Source organism: Pinus tabuliformis, chromosome Q (assembly GCF_031772625.1).
Source record: "Pinus tabuliformis cultivar Carrire ecotype Pingquan chromosome Q, CPIR1, whole genome shotgun sequence".
Classification (NCBI taxonomy): Eukaryota; Viridiplantae; Streptophyta; class Pinopsida; order Pinales; family Pinaceae; genus Pinus; species Pinus tabuliformis.
In genome coordinates this window covers 388,809,176-388,825,567 of record NC_142296.1, presented here as the reverse complement: position 1 = coordinate 388,825,567, position 16,392 = coordinate 388,809,176, and positions in this window count along the sequence as shown.

Genomic DNA, 16,392 nt, shown 5'->3' with positions numbered 1-16,392 from the left:
AAAAATCATCAGTTATTTCTTTAGGTCGATGAGAACATAGTTTTCATAGGCCTAGTTGATCCCAAGGAGCTCTAGCTATGGGTCCTTATCTCCCATGATATCGATCACTTCGAATCCAGTGTGTGTCTTCACCCCCACCACATCTAATTCTATGTTTTCTAGCCTTCCAATGGGTAGTATACAATACTGATTCGCCTTCCTTAGTTGAATCAGCGAGTATTTTAGTTGCGGCTTCCCAGTTACCTCTCATGTTTTCCTGGGTAGGATGTTTACATCCGATCCGAGGTCTAGCATCATGTCCTTGGTTTGGAATCCTGCCACTTGAGCTTTAATTCAGAATTCCTTTTTGCTTCTCTTCTTGTTTCGCCGCACTCTTTTGGTATGCTTTTTTGGTAGGTTGGAAGATGATCATTCCGCTTCCCCTTCCTCCACTAATAATGCTACCTTTAAACTTTTCCGCAACTCCTTTAACATCTATTCATTGTCGACAATCTGCATGAATAATTTAAACCATTCTTCAATCAGAGGATTACAATTAAGCACATGGCCATTCTATCTCTAATCTTCCTTCATCTCGGTCATCCCCTCGAATAGCTTAGACACCTCATGATAATATTGTTTTTCTCACTCCAATTGGTATGATTTATTTGGGGATGTTACCTTAACTATCGAGGGTGGGTCGACCGTACCACGATCCTCCCTCAATTTTCTTTCCCCCTCTTGTAACTATATTGATATTGGTTGCAGGAAGACCATTGTTCGTATGAGGTTTGGCGTTAACCAGTTTAGCCCCCCTCTGTTTCGTCCTTTCCTCCCACTTTGCAATGAGTTCCGGGTAATCCTCCATGGCATGAGTATTGATTCTGCATTGTGACCACCATGCTCTCCTAGGGAGCAGACATTCCTTGGAAATGTGTCCCTCTTGGTCACAATTGTAACACCTTACTGGGCCTCTTCCTCACATTCTTCCTCCTCTCCCATTTCCTCCTCATCCTCCTTGGTTTGACTCATTAATCTTGAACGTCGACCTAACTAGCCATTCTGATAGAGCATCCAATGCTTGGCACTAGTTAGTGTGATGTGTTGTAGATGCACAAAACTCATAGTAGTTTTTATTCTAGACATTGGAATACTTCTGCAATATTAGGCACATCCGTGGTAGATGTCCATACATTTTACAGATCTCACAATATTCCTGGTTGTTTCATCTGGGAAAAACTCCTTGCACTCCTACTTCCCCAACTCCTATGGTTGGTGGGGTCCCTGATGATCCCGCAAACCTCCCCTCCCTCGGGATGGTTAATTCCCTGCAACCTTGAGCACTATGTCACAAAATTTCCTTCCACCATGAAATGTGTGTACCATACATTGGATCTAGTTGGCCACACTGGTTGAAGATCCTTCAATTTCTCCGTTAAAGTTGTGATTTGGTTATGAAGGCCCCTAATTAATGGATCCTGCAAACTTTTCCCTCCCCGATATTCATGAGGATACCCAACCATGGTCTCTATGCATGATTCCTGCTCCAAAGCATCTTGGAGAGTCTCGATCTTCTGTTGCGCCAATGGTGTTCTTGTGAGGGGTAGGAGTGCCTTGATGAACCAGTCTCACTGTTGATGTGGATGTAGAGTGTAACTCAGCTTAACAAGCGTAGTAATGGAATCCTCAAAACTTTTCATGAGTTCCCAAGCAGTTTTGCCCTCCTTCTGCTTGATTTTCCACGGCTTTGATAGCCCTTGTTGGTTTGTCTGAGGTAATTTGAATTCCTGTATGAATCCTCTCTTAATATCATCTATCGTGGGATTCTAGTTTTGTTCTGCCCATTTTATAAACCAACACAGACCTCTCTCCCTCAGCATGGTATGGAACTCAACTGTCTTGACATTATCTGGAGATTGTCACACTATCCAAATCACAGAGATACAAATGTTGTTCCACATCTTTGTTTCCCCTCCCAGCAAACTTTGGATATGTGGTAAACGATCCCGCCATGCTTATTTAGGTACACACTAGTGACACGAACCCCTTGTTCCCTGGCTGCTGGGACCCTTTCAATCCCAAGTTACTAATACCATTGGTTCCTTTGTTATTCCTGTATTAAATATGGCCTTATATTTCTCACACACGTTGTGTACCCATATTGCCTTGGCTAATTTAATAACAAATATCTCTGGATTATAGTAAGGCACTAGGGGAAGGTTGGGAGGAATACTACCTGTACCTTGTGGGTATTGTTGATGACTCCTAGCGGATGCTTCTCCTTTGACAAATAACCTTTTCATGGCGCTGCCCATGTCCTCTTCTCTTTCTTCTTCGTATCTACTCGACATTTTTTCCTGCACTATCCTTCCTACAACATGTAAGGAAGGATCCTCTTCATCATTCTAGCTCCTATCCCTCTTGTTGCCAATCTTGCTTTTTCCTACATCCTCTTTCCATCCCCCTTCCTCTTGGGTCTTTCCTAACACCGCTCCTACTTGGTAGGGTCCCATATTTCTCTTCTTCAGAGTCTAAACCACTCTCGCTTGCCACTTGTCAGCTACAAGTTCTCTCCTCTATGCTCTAACGTCTCTAACTCTCCGCAACCCTTATACATCCATTCCTTCAACAACATCTCTATTCCACAACTGGTAGCATTCTTCCCTTAGGTCCTTCCCTAGGTATTGGGGTTTTACGCTACCATCTCCGCAATAGCTTAGGGCAGTAATCCTTCTACCATAAACATTTTAATCCACAACAGCACTTCCCTCATTAGCCTTCCTCTTAATTCGGATCCAAACATCGCTTCTGCCTTTGAGAAACATTGATAACTTTCAGCAGCAAACTCGACTATATATCCGTACACCGTAGTCTTCACCCAAAAATCAACTGCTCTAGTCAGCTCGCTGTCTAGTTGCTGGAGTGATATGAGGTCTGAGGGCATCCAATTCCGACCAGCTAATGTTGGTCCCCCTAGCCGATTCTACACTTTTAGCCTTTTCAACCACTTACAAAAGTCCTCTGGGAACTTGCACCAAGAGTTCTCATATTGGTCATTAGAAACCTCGGCATATAAAATCCCTTCACTCACCTTATCGATTTGTTGATTCATTTTGATAGTTTTCTCTTCTATAAACTAATCTATTATGTGATCCCACCAATCCCTAATCTCTTTTGTGAATATCCTCGACACCATGTTCCGAACCAGTTCTTGTAACTTCTGGTCCCGGCAATGGAACCATTTGTTGGCATGAAAGAGTCATCAAGGGAGAAGACCTTGGGGTCAAGCATGGAGGGCCAACAGTGGATTATTGTAGTCTAGGAAGACACCGTCATTTTCACCTTATCCAAGGGGTAAGGAGACTCACTCGAGGTGTGCCGTGAGCAGAACTAACAAGGGTTCATCATGGGATCAAGGATGCATCCGCCAGTAATATATAAACAACATCACATACATAATCGAGAAAACATCATATCATCCAATGCTAAGAAACTACTACATGCATGAATCTTACAAGATATTCAAAATTTTAAGTGGGTCGAAATATCATAAACAACCATACACACCATGGTAAGAAACTAGTTTAGACTTTACTTCATATTAATTCAACAGTAGACTATTACATGACATATTGGTATTTGCCACAGATTATTACAAGGAATACTCGTTTACAGACTCATAGGCTCATTCTTTAACTCATGGGTCCTGCTTGGCCATGTCCTTGCATTCTAGTTCTATCCTGCCACAACCAACTATCCCAGCCAGAACTGCAACAACAACAACCAACCCCGCTTCCTTACGGGTTTTCTCCTTTTGTATTTCCCCTGCCACCTAGACTACCAATTCCCGCTCGGTTTTTCTTTCCCTCGGCTACCACTCCTCCTTCCTATCTGCTCGATTGCCTTTATCTTCTACTGACACTTTGTTGCAACCACTCTGTAACTACCTGTTCCTGCTTTCCCCTCCAGCTATCCTCCCCACAACCTAACCGTTGTTGTCACCACCCGTTTCCTCCTCATTCCTAGGCAAGCCAAAATAATCAAAATATTTCCAAAATCAAAATGAAGGCCCCAACATTAGTGTCTCAATATTTAGATACATGATTGCTTTTTACTGAAAATGCATATGATATTCCATCCAAATAGTATAAAATTAATTAAAAATAACACATCATAAAGCCAAAGAGTAGGCACACATGTACCTCTACCTCACCCTATGAGGCCTAACAATAAGAACCCACCCATGCACTGCATGGTCTTAACGTTGCAAGAATTTTGTCAAAGTATTTTATCATGTTTACTATTGGTAGCAACAAGATGTGGGATTCCACTCTATTTATTTACTAGACATATTGCAACTTGGAATCTTTCTGCAGGATATTTTAGTTTTTTATTTTTTGACTTGAGATTTTTTGACTGTTTAGTCTGTTTAGTGTCCAAGCATAGAAAATAGTCCCTATCTTGGATTCTTATACACTGAGTGTGCCATGAGACTGCATACACATATTTTTGAAAAGTTGTTTGAGATTGATCTTAACACCACAATGCTAGATTTTGAGGATATGATGCGGAAAAAGGTTGTAACCCTTACACATTTTATGTATGATAGGCATGATGGTAATATGTTTGACAATTTTTCTTTGATTGCTCAGAGATTGTATTTCTGGTAACGGAAGGAAGGCTCAGGATTATGTATTCAAGTTGGCACCTTGTATTAGAAATCTAGATGAGAAAGCTCAAGAAAGGGAAAAACAATGATGAACCTATGCTTTTAGTTGGATATTCAACAAAAAATGTCCCACAATAGAAACTTTCTTGTGAATCAGCTTAAGAAATCTATTATAGTACATTCTTTATGATAAAGTTCTCAGTTTCTATAAAATCATAATCCTTGTATAGGAAGCCAGGGACCTCAGTGGAATGGTTGGATTGATAGCCTTTCTAGGTTTCTTGGATTGGAAAATTCCATGTCCACACTCTAGCATGGGGAGGTGCAAAGAAAAAACTAGAAAGATTATTTTTTCTCCATGTTTTTCCATAACTGGTCTCGGCCAAAATGTAAATATTGTGCCTCAACCATATCCATTTCTGTTGTTTCTTTTCATTGGTGTTTCGTTCTGTTGTGGGAATGGACGTTTGAGATCACTTTTCATGTTTTGTTCATGACATTTCATCTCTATACCATAAGGTGGTATGCATATTCATCAATTTTAATGATTTTTGTGCTTCAATTTAAAAAATGTACTCATTTCCTCTGTATTTCATAGGATTTAAATTATGTTGGAAGAGAAAGTTCCTTGTGAGTAGTATATATTTTTAGGGATTCATTTTATACATCATATTATATATTGTGTACGATTTTAATGGAATCAAACCCAAAATATTGGCTTACCTGAAGAATTTACCTAACCAGAAAAAAAGTAGAAACAAGCCTATCTCAGAGGGATTAAGTAGTTGTTCACTATGCCTCCCTTGAACCCATGAATTTCGGGTCTCATAAAATTCTTAGCATCCTGGAATTCAACATCATGATGGGAATTATGTCATTTGTACATGCTATGCAACAACTGTGTGTGAAAAAAGGTATTTGAGAAAACTCTAGAGATGTAAGGAATTGATGTTAATATCTAAATATTACAAAAAAAACAAACTACGTGATCCTAAATGGAGAAATTGAGGTATAGGTTTACTTAATAATGTTCTAACATTGTTTTTCCAACAAAAGACTTTGTCCCAATAAAAGACACTTTATAATAAAATTAGGAATTCCTTCTAGTAGGCTGAATAAGTGACCAACCTTAGGAAACTCATGATAGTGGATCCAAGAAAGCTTTTTACTAGAACATCATTGTAAGAAATGGGTTATTAAATTCGAAATGATCAACATTTCACTTGCCAAACATCCCCATCAAATTTTGATGCAGTGACTCAGAGTCCTTCTTGCATTGCTACCTTTAAATGCTCCAGAGGAAAATGAAACATTCCAAGGAAAAATATATTTCCACGCAAACATCGTAGATGTCTACTTGAAATGGGACATAATACAAACACTAAGAGTTTTCCTAGCCATGTATGTATGGAAGCTCGATTACCACCCGTTAAAGTTTTTTCTTTATCAGAGAGTACATATACAAATAGGAATTTGATCCATATATCCTATTCCCTAGCAAGCATTACCTTTCTTGACGATTGCATTATGTTTTCACCAATCTGGAATTGGAACTACATTTTTTCTCTTGAAATTTAGTTGGTGACATGTTCCATTGGAACTGACTGTTGACGAAAATCAGTCCTTTTCACCAAGCGAGATGATGCAATGTGCAGGAGATATGAATAAAGGGCTAAAAGTTGAAATAGCAGAATATCCCCTCCATGTTTCTATGGAGATTTATGAACATGGGGTTGTCATCTGGTTAAATAACCAATTTTGAGTAGGCATTCAACCTCTTTTTTTAATAATGAATAAGATTGTGAAGTGGTACAATCCCGAGGGACTATGGAGTAAATATTTACAATTATTTTATAGTTTATGATTTTTCAAATCTATCAAATGAAAATTTTATTTGGCAATGGTTATTTTTTACTGCATTTTTTTCTCCTGAAATTTTGTTGGCAACATGTTCCATTGGAACTACCCGACGACAATAAGGTCTTTTGACAAATCTGGGTGATGTAATGTGTAGATGATATAAACTAGAATTTGCCCTAAAAAGTGCAAAGAGAGGCCGATAAGATTGTTAAATTGGAATTGTTGAATTAGAAAAATTGTAGTTTGGTTTGAAATAATAATTGTTATATTAGATTTAGATTGTTTACATTTATGTATACTCTCTGGTATGGATATCATTTGGAAATCATTTACTTAGATTTTATCTTTTCAACATTATTTAATAGTAAACCAAAAAAATAGTCTATGACCTATTTTTGTAATCTATATCAATTTTTTTTGGAACATCTTTGCCACAAATCAAAAAATGCTTTTTAGTGGTGTTGGGATAGTTGGGATTTGAAAAAGATTTACTTCATTAGAAATAATTAACATTATAATAATAATTTTTACAATCTAATTAAAATTAAATGTAAAAACAGAGTATTAAATAAACTCAAAATTATTAGTAATTATGTTAATAGACCTTTATATTTTTTAATAGAACTTTCAGAATTATAAAAAGTTATTAAGTGGATGGTAGGGATTTAAACTCCATAGAATAATGTAGAATATTATTCGTAGTATGCACAAATAAGAAGCTAGAGATTTACCTATAAAATAACTATGATAAATGTGTTCTTTTTTTCCCTTTCAATTAAACAGATTAATTAAAGAAAACGTCGCATTAACAAGTGATGCATTTTTGGGAGATGATATTGATAAGCCATGGTATTGTAACAAAGCCTATTTGCAAATATGGTAAAGTGGGGGGGATCTCCATGGTTAAGAATATTATCACATGTTTTGGTAAATATATAATAATAATAATTATTTAAAATTAATTTATAATTTATACTTTAATAGTTACAAGTTTTTATTTTCTTTAAAATTTAGTAGTTAATTTTGAATATGTAATATACACAAAAAAAAAAAAAAAAATTGAGGATTTTCACACAAAAAGTCTATTTATACATTTAAAATGTATTGTAAATAAACAAAATTCAATATCTTGAGAAAAACACTATGCTATAGAGTACCAATGAAAATAGGAAAAAAATTTCAAAACAATTATACTGTTGTCTTTATAAAAATTGCTTATAAAAACTTATAGAGAAACATCCCTCATTTGAATCCACTGGAAAGCAAGTATGTATTCCAATATTAATAACTAAATGTTTTTCAATTCCAATATTAATAAGATATGAAGTTAATTGTTTACCATTCTAATATATTAAGTTAACTGTTTCCAATTCTAATAGAAAGTCATGATACTGAATTAGCTTTCCAACATAAAAATTGAATATGAAATTTTTTCATAAAAAATAAAACAAAGGAAACTATTGACTTTAAAAAGAAAAAATCACAAGATTATAAATGCAAATTATCTCCACTTTATTTCATATATATATAATATCGTGCACAAAATCTCCGATGTCCAATGCTATTGATTTTAATCCTAATTAAAATAAATAAGACACTTTCATTAATAGAAACTAAATCTTGTGTTTAATTAAACTATGGTTTTAATTGTAACGTCATTTCTAATCAGAGAATCTTAAAAACCACGACTTTCGATTAAACTTTGATGACCATTTCTTCTCATTAAACTTTAGTTCTGATCTCACTAATCTTAATTAAAGCATTTTCAATACATAAACAAAATGGTAACAAGCTTAATTATTTCATTTTCAATCACATAGAGGAACAATTAAAAATTTGAAGCTTTTGATTAAGCGTTGATTTTGATTCGAATGAGGTCAATTAAAATATTTCCAACCATTGAATCTTACATACACCTACTTTTGTTTAAGTTTTGATTTTGATCATTATGCATTTTCAATCACAAAAATGAAATCTTATTTTTTTATCTTATTATTTTGTTGCTAGATTTTGTTTACGTGTCCAAACATTTCACACCTATCTTTACAAATACCAAGTGCCAAATTTGTAAACCATATGCATATACTATGTGTTATGTGGAGATCACTATGGATCTAATAAAAACGGACTTGCACTCTGTGTGATATATATTTTGAGAACCATAAATTTAGCATTCCAAAAGTGTTTGGTGTTGCCCAAGTGCTGAAGAATTTAGTGAAGATTTAGTTGTTCTATGTTGAAGATTCTAGATGCTCATTTGAAAATTTCTCTTAGTATCAATATCTCTTTGTTGTTCATATTTTCTAAGTTAGCGCACTTGAAAATCCTCATAATTAAATGATGATGCTTTTAGAGTATTTTTCATTACTTCATCCCTACACACATAGGAGCACATTTCTTCCAATAGGAAAATGGGTTTTACAACCCAAGTATGGCTTAAAGCCGAGTTTTGGTAGAATATATTTTGGTGAGGAGAGTGATTTTGAGATGTGAGAGAAGGACAAGGAGAAAGTTTCATGAAATTATTTGTAAAAGGAAGGCTATTAATCATTTTGTGATATAATCCTCATCACACTATTCTAAAACATCTTCGATTTAAAAATTTATCATGTAGTTTTTTAGTGTTACTCAAAATAGGAAAAACATACAAATTACTTTAAATATATTTTATGTTTGTGATGTTGTCACAATAAAATAATAAGATTAAAAAAACATATATAAAATTCACCACAATCAATGAGTTCAAAACAAATAAATTGAAAATACAAATTATATTATTAGAAAACAAATAAATTGAAAATACAAATTATATTATTAGAAAACATTGTTGAACAAAACTTTATATCCACATTCAAATAAAATACAGAACCAAAAACACAATTAAAAAAAAACACCAAAACAAAAAACTTAACCCAAAATAAAAACCTAAACCTTTAATAAACAATAAATAAAATATAAACCACTCAAAAAAAAACATTCTTAAAAAAAAATGTTAACATGCATGTCGCTTAAAAAATCAAAATCCATGTTTCATAACACAACGAACATTCCTATAACAGTTGAGTAACACGCTCTAAAATAAACAATAGTAATTGATGTAAACGAATTTTAACGATGACTATTTATAATATTTATAAGTGATAAAATTTAAAATAATTAAAATTGTTACCAATAAAATTTATATTATACAAAATAATAATAATTTAAATGGTTAATTTCGACATTTTTAAACTGTATCAATAATCAATCCTTTGAACTTAAATAATGTTTTAAAAAAAATCGGCCCAAACTTGTCATAATTGAAAAGATCACAGAAACCATTGAAAATATCATAGAAATAAAAATTAGAAGTAAAAAATCACAGAAATAAAAATCAGAAGTGAAATATAATGTAGACGAAATGAAAAGGAAAGCTGGTTGTACCTGCAATGCCTACATTCGTATGACTTTACTTTTGACTATCACTAACAACTTACAACTGCATTGGCTCCCAACTCAGTCCTGTAATATTATTCAAGACATTTCCAACAATCACAGACTCACTTCTTCTCCAGTGTTTCTGAAAATGCTCAAGAGTCTCGCCCTGAATGGTTGGGAAATACAAATAGTTGTCCCCACTATCTTGCATGTTAGTTGCTCTTCTCAGCTTATCAGAAAGCTCAAAGTTAGGCTTGAAGCACACAGAACATGGATGTGAATCTCTTAATTCCATTGGAAATTGACAATTCCTTTTTTCTCTATGTTTGCAACCCAATTTGGCCTAGACTACGTGCAATTTAATTCTAAAAATTTATTTGCATAGCAACAACGTGGATGTGGGAATGAAAGATCAGAATTAACTTTAAAATTAGGCATTGGTGCAGAATCCAACTGACCTATCATTTCTTTTTGTTCAGCATCCTTTTCATTCTCTGCCTCAACATCGTCAACTGATCTCTTTCCTGAATCACCTCCAAGCTGTGACCTTTCATGTCACGCCCCTACACCTGCGGTAGTCTTCCAACCGCTTGTAGCGAGGTGCGGCACCACCGAACGCTTTCTTTTTAACAATACTAACATTCGTGGACTACGCCTACCCCAACATTAACATACTTAGTTTGTGTTTTGCAACCAATTAAAAGCATTATCCTTTATACTTTAATGAAGCCCATACTCATTCATTATCCCTATGCAATTAACCGAGAACATCAACAATTGCAAACAAGTATAAAGGGAGGGGCAACTCCCTAAAAGTCTGCCCAACAGTTTATTAGGAATATCAGTTTCTTCAATAGTACAACCAGCAAGTATACTTGGCAAAAGCTCCAAGTCTATACTTAGAATATTTTACAATCAAGGCATAGAACAACCTTTTACAATCATGTGCACCCTTGCACAAAGAGGAGTGCTCACCCGAGCCACCTATCTCTCTCTATCAAGTCCTGCACACAATATCTGCATAACCGAACCTTCACATCTCAACCGGCATCAAAACTCCAATTCTGCACAAGGGAAGAACTACTCATGAACCATGCGTATTCCCCTTTACCCCTGCGCAGATTGTTTTATACCTTGAGCGTAGATGAAAGAGCGAAGTTTCTTGTTGCAAATGAATCGCAGTCCACCTCTATATATACACGTCACCTATGCGTATTACCTTGGGCCAACCTTCTAAATATTAACATGAACGCCCCCAAGTCTTATATCTTTATCGTCGGCTTGGGGTATGTTTGCCACCCATCGTTCATTGCATATAAATCTCTGTACGCACACATAACTTGTGCGCCCAAGTGTGATAACACCTAGTCATTTTCGTGTGCTCCCATAACGTCGCATGTTTTGTCGCATTTTTACCGCAGCTCGTCGCAAACTCGTTTGTCGCACGCTCGTCGTGCACCCGTCGTGCGCCCGTGCCCGGTGCCCGTCGCAACCACAACCGGAGGTCCTTACATCCTCCTCCACCTGAAATCGTTGTCGTCCTCGACAACATACCATCATCCATGTTGTTGACTCCTCCACATAACGCAAACATCACTGCAACATATGTAGAACCATTGTCTCCACCATGTCTCATCTCGGATGTCCATGATCATTGCCCACTCTGCTACAATCTCTCCATGCTGCTCTCCACCATGGAAGGTTGATCCTTCCAATGCAAGCTACATGTCCACTGCAACAATGTGCCAACTCCATCATGTCATCATCACCATGTGAAAAATTGCCCATGATATGTCAACAAGTGCTAACACACTACAACCATGTGCTAACACCTCATCTCATCAAGAATCCTCCATAATCCATGCTCAGGTCCATGGAAACTCCATCCATCTCATCTGCAACATGTTGTCCATGTGTGTGTCTCCTCCAAAGTGAAGAGATCATCTCATCAAACCAACTCTCGATGTGCCCCATTCAGGTCCATGAAGCCCTCTCCATCATCTGCAATGTGCCATCATCAATCATACCTACTCCATGTGCTTGAGGGCTCACTGCCATGAGCAGCTAGCAATGAGCCCACCTTCTTACTCATCTAAGAAGATGTAGAGGGAGTAGAGCCTGAAGGCTCTCCCTCACTAATCAACTCAATCCATCTATCAGGATTCTCAATCTCCATCCTTTGTAGATAAGCAACCTGGTCTTCCTTCTGGACATCCGGCCTCACATATACCTCATCATCATCATCATCATCCTCTACCAACTCTAGCCTTCTTGTTAAGTCCAAGATGCTATCTGAGAGTGATCTAATGACCAATGACTGCTCCACAAGCTTTGCCTCAACAGTGGACAACCACTTTTTCACCTTCTCCTTATCTTCCATTTGCATTGCTCCTACTTTACAATCAGGTCTCGTTGCACCAATGGTAGGCACACCAATGGGTACATCTTCCCTTCCATCATAAATGTAGAGCTTCTTCAAATGTGGTACAATCATAGCATCGAATTGTTTCATAAACTCCATCCCCAATACAGCTTCATAGTCATCAATTCGCACTATAGTGAAGTCCACCTTTCCGATCCATTCACCAAGTGTAGTGTCCACCTTCTCAGCTATACCAAGAATGTCCATAGGAGGAGAATTCACTGTCTTCATTTGTGCCTTTGCTGGTACAAACTTCAGCCCAATTATTCTTGCAGTATCTTCTCCCATGAAGTTGTGAGAAGCCCCACTATCCACCATAGTGAGTACATTAGTACCTCCAACCTTCATTCGAACATACTCTAACTTGTTTCTTTCTGGGTCTCTCTTAGAGACTACTTCTGTAGTAGCAGAAGCACCAAGTATCTACATCATCCCCACAGAAGCATCATTACTCTCATCATCAGACTGTGCAACCGTAGCTACCTTTGGTTTAGAGGGACAATTCTTCACCGTGTGTGGTCCTGTACATAACCAACACTTCAAAGGTTTCTTCATTTTTGGGCCATCATCCGATTTTGAAGCACCATCATCCTTCTTCTCTTTTGGCTTTTCGATCTTCTTCTTCTTGTCATCAGAAGTTTCCTCAAAGTGATCCACCAACCTATCAACTGCAGCAAAAGCTTCTTCAAGTGTTCTAATCTTCTGTCTCCTCACCTCGTTGCGTGCCCAAGGTTTCAATCCCATAATGAAGTTGAACACCTTGTCTTTTTCTGCCATGTCATGAAGTTCCAGAGCTGCACTTGAATACTCTTGTTGGTATGCTTGTAGGCTTCCTATTTGCTTTATGTACTTGAGTTTGGTCCTTGCTTCCCATGTGTCATCTTGAGGACTGAAGTGGGTCTGCAAAGCCTTCTTCAAGTCTTTCCACGAAGTGATGTCATCAGCATTTCCATTGGCAATCTGGTCCACTCTCCTTCGCCACCACATCTTAGCATCCTTTGTCAAGAACTGAGTAGCTACCTTGACTTGTGTGTCACCATCAACCAGGTTCAACCGCTTCAAGTACTGCTCCATGTCCCACAAGAAGTTGCGAAGAGTTGTTGCCTTCCTTGTTCCATCATAAGACTCCAGTTCCTTGACCTTCATATGAGGCATTCCTCCAAATGAGTTATGCCCCATGGCCCTCTTCACAACCGTAAGCTCATTCTTTGTATCTTCAAGAGTCTTCTTCAAGTTCACGATCTCTGCAAGACCTTGAATTCTTGATTCCTCAACCTCTTTGACCCTTTTTTCAAGTTGTGCACACCTAAGATCAGTGTACTCATTTTGTGTCTTAAGCTCATCATTCTGTGTTCAGAGTTCATTGAGTTCTTCTTTCAAAGAAATATCCATATTTTCTATCTTTTCCAACACCTTTTCAATGAACCCAATAGTAGTATCCTTGTCATCATGACTAGACCTGGCTTGAGACCCAGCTGCCATCTCGACCAGCTTCTTCTTCCTTTGTGATCTAGTCTCGACCATTCAACAACTCCATCGAGTATCCTACAACCTGAACCAATCCTTGTTCCACTTCGTGTGAAACAGTTTCCTTCACCTGCAAGTATCCTTATCACTGCCACGAGCAACCTTTGCTCACTAGCTCTGACGGAGCTCTGATACCAACTGTCACGCCCCTACACCTGCAGTAGTCTTCCAACCACTTGTAGCGAGGTGCGGCACCACCGAACGCTTTCTTTTTAACAATACTAACATTCGTGGACTACGCCTACCCCAACATTAACATACTTAGTTTGTGTTTCGCAACCAAGTAAAAGCATTATCCTTTATACTTTAATGAAGCCCATACTCATTCATTATCCCTATGCAATTAACCGAGAACATCAATAATTGCAAACAAGTATAAAGGGAGGGGCAACTCCCTAAAACTCTGCCCAACAGTTTATTAAGAATATCAGTTTCTTCAATAGTACAACCAGCAAGTATACTTGGAAAAAGCTCCAAGTCTATACTTAGAATATTTTACAATCAAGGCATAGAACAACCTTTTACAATCATGTGCACCCTTTCACAAAGAGGAGTGCTCACCCGAGCCACCTATCTCTCTCTATCAAGTCCTGCACACAATATCTTCATAACCGAACCTTCACATCTCAACCGGCATCAAAACTCCAATTCTGCACAAGGGAAGAACTACTCATGAACCATGCGTATTCCCCTTTACCCCTGCGCAGATTGTTTTACCCCTTGAGCGTAGATGAGAGAGCGAAGTTTCTTGTTGCAAATGAATCGCAGTCCACCTCTATATATACACATGTCACATGTGCGTATTACCTTGGACCGACCTTCTAAATATTAACATGAACGCCCCCAAGTCTTATATCTTTACCGTCGGCTTGGGGTATGTTTGCCACCCATCGTTCATTGCATATAAATCTCTGTACGCACACATAACTTGTGCGCCCAAGTGTGATGACACTTAGTCATTTTCGTGTGCTCCCATAACGTCGCATGTTTTGTCGCATTTTTACCACAGCTCGTCGCAAACTCGTTTGTCGCGCGCCCGTCGTGCGCCCATGCCTGGTGCCCGTCGCAACCACAACCGGAGGTCCTTACACTTCCTGAATCTCATGAAAATAAGACAGATAAAGATCATACTTACAGGCTTCACAACTTCTTTGGAAACATACTAAAGATGTGTTGCACTTGTCATAGTAATGACACTCATTTTCTTCCTCGCCATTAGCTTTAGGAATCTCTAGGGCTTCTACTGGTTTACTCTGAATCCTGGCCTCTACCTCGAGCTCTAGCATTTGCTCAGGATGAATCATCTTAGTGACCACAGGGAGGCTGCCGCAAATTACATTCTTTCAGCGCTTAGTAGATTTAGACTATTCTCTAGGCCACTTTGTAGGTCTAGACTAAAATAATCTAAACTAACATAAAAATAATTAAAAAAATACAATTCAATTAAAAAATATATAATTTCATATAAAAAAAAAACAATTTAACTTCAATAGCATGAAATACAAAAAGACATAATTAAACATTAACTATAATATCTAAGAAAAAACTTAGTATCCTCCCCATTAAAATTCAATCTCATATGAATTAAAAAAATACAATTAATATAGCTTTCAAAATTAGAAAGAAATGTCATTATCTTCCACATTAAAATTCAATCACATATACTTCCTATCAAACTTATATTCATCAAACTTATAATAAATATATTCTCATAATAACTTTTGGTTATGAAAATCAATTTCAAAACCCATTGTAAACCATTCCATTACAGCTCTGTCACATATCATAACCCATCCCATTGTATACCATTCCATTACAGCTCTGCCACATATATAAAGATACACAAAGTAAAGTATTGAAACATGAATATATTCTCATAATAACATTTAGTTATGAAAATCCATTTCAAAACCCATTGTAAACCATTCCATTAAAGCGCGGTCACATATCATAACCCATCCCATCGTATACCATTCCATTACAACTCTGCCACATATATAAAGATACACAAATATAAAGATACACAAAGTAAAGTATTGAAACTGCCAAGTATTATCACCACTCTAACCAGCTTAGTTATCATCTTGAAGTTTGGTCCCTCAACGCTTCGGAAAACGAGGCATAGATGGGTAGGGTTTAGGGGTCTCGACCGCGCCAAATTGGGTGTGGTGATGATTTCCAAAAATATAAAAAAAAAAAAGAGTAAGAGGAAATTAAAATGGCTGCTTACTAAACTGATCTCCTTGCCGGTAACCTCTCGGTCATCTTTGGCAGGTAATCACCCTGTGCAAACATGGTGACAACACAGCAAGACTATCTTTGGTCACAGAAAGTCGGTTCCCCGGTGTTCAGGGTGGCAGTGGATTGTTGCTCTCCTTAGTGCAAGGGAGGAGAATACGAAAACGACAATGGTGGATCAACAAGAGTGGCGACATAATGAGGAGGTTCATTTAAAAAAAATGAAATTAACGCAGATTGACATTCATGATTCTAGTGTCCGCGTACCATGGGTACAGGC